Source organism: Erpetoichthys calabaricus, chromosome 4, assembly GCF_900747795.2.
Source record: "Erpetoichthys calabaricus chromosome 4, fErpCal1.3, whole genome shotgun sequence".
NCBI classification, from domain to species: Eukaryota; Metazoa; Chordata; class Cladistia; order Polypteriformes; family Polypteridae; genus Erpetoichthys; species Erpetoichthys calabaricus.
Genome location: NC_041397.2, coordinates 286957734 through 286959233, shown reverse-complemented (window position 1 = coordinate 286959233; position 1500 = coordinate 286957734). Strand labels below are relative to the sequence as shown.

At 30.4% G+C, this 1500-nt stretch overlaps 1 protein-coding gene across 1 annotated transcript in view; it reads right to left on the bottom strand.

Moving 5' to 3' along the window:
• Positions 1–580: 580 nt before the first annotated feature.
• Positions 581–1500, bottom strand: part of prkx (protein kinase X-linked) — a 218672-nt gene continuing 217752 nt past the window's right edge. Inside the window, exon 12 of the mRNA XM_051926670.1 lies at positions 581–1308. The gene's annotated coding sequence lies outside the window, so the exon portion shown is untranslated. The remainder of the gene's footprint in view (positions 1309–1500) is intronic.

The window sequence follows — 1500 nt, the reverse complement described above, 5'->3', positions numbered from 1 at the left end:
ACTAAGGGGGAAATTGCTTTTTCACATGGGTGATATCTGTTGGTGATTTTTTTCCTTCAATAAATCAAATGATCATTTAAAAATTGTGGATTCTGTTTATTTTGGTTGTCTTTTGAATTGAACTAAATTTGTTGGACATTGGAAACAATTTAGTTTCATGAATAAAAAAAGAAGGAATCAGGAAGGGGGGGAAATACATTTTTCACAGCACTGTATGCCTATTTTGACAATTTTCACAAACTAACAAAAGAGAACAGACTTGTTACATTACTTTTTGAAATACTTTGTGAAGAGCTTAAGTGAATGTTAGCCTACTAAACTGCATTAATGGCATTTCCTATTTCTAGCACCTTAGATTTCTGCTTTGATTTACTTGGTTTTGGTGACAAACTACCAAAGAACACACATAAATACAGTGAATGAAAATGCAAAAAATATAGGTTAACACAATTACTGCGTACAACAAAGGAAAACATCAAGGGACCGGATGTTGATCACAAAAGAGTTCAAAAGTTACAGCACACTAATAAAGCTGGTCTTATAAAACAAAATGGACACAACAAAGGAGGCAAAAAAACAGTTAAACCCAACACAAAAAGTTTATTCCTAAAATAATTGACTGAATCCCTAAATTGTTAAAAAAGCAGAATATTAAGTTAGAAAGCTTAACACGCTTTTTACATAATGGCTGTTGTGTGTTGGATTAGTTTAAAAAAATAATATTCTGCATACCTATTACCCCGATGGAATGAATGAATAAATAAAAAATACAAAATATTGCTTAAACCAAACTAAATGTTCACACTTTTAAAATCTTGTATAGGAAAGCATGACCTAACCATTATTTCAATACCGCAATAATGATGCACGGTGCATTATTAAATGTAACATCATTATTTGGAGTTTGGGCATGTTTGAGCAGCCAAAATGAAAATTTGAGATCTTGAGATAAAAAAAAAAAAAAAAAACACTTTACAGAGACAATATGCATTATGTATAACCATCCAAGGACCACTGTATATACAGACAATCAGATTTACAGATTTTATGAAAAACTTAAAAAGATAAATTGTAACAAATTGTTATTATACAAACAGTATTGAAGTTCAAGACTATTCACAAAGATGTTGCTAAAAAAATCTGAACTGATAGCAGTTTAGTCTTTACTATTATTGTGTCCTCTGTTTTAAACAGTGCAGTACAGTAGTTCACAGAGGATCTTCATTTCTTGCATATTTTAAACTGAGTGCAGAAGAAACAAGAGATTCAGATGTTCAGATGGCCAAATTCGTCTCATAGGCAGTTAACCTGAAAATATAAAGATGCCGATTTGTTAAATACTGATTATTTCAAAGAATATCATCAGTATGTAAACTACGTATAACTCTGGTAAACACAGTTCAATTCCTGGAAAAAAGCCACATGCAAAGGATAACAAAAAAGTAAAAAAAAAAATTTGTGTGTAGTGTGTAGATACTTTGATTATCTACATAAAATTTA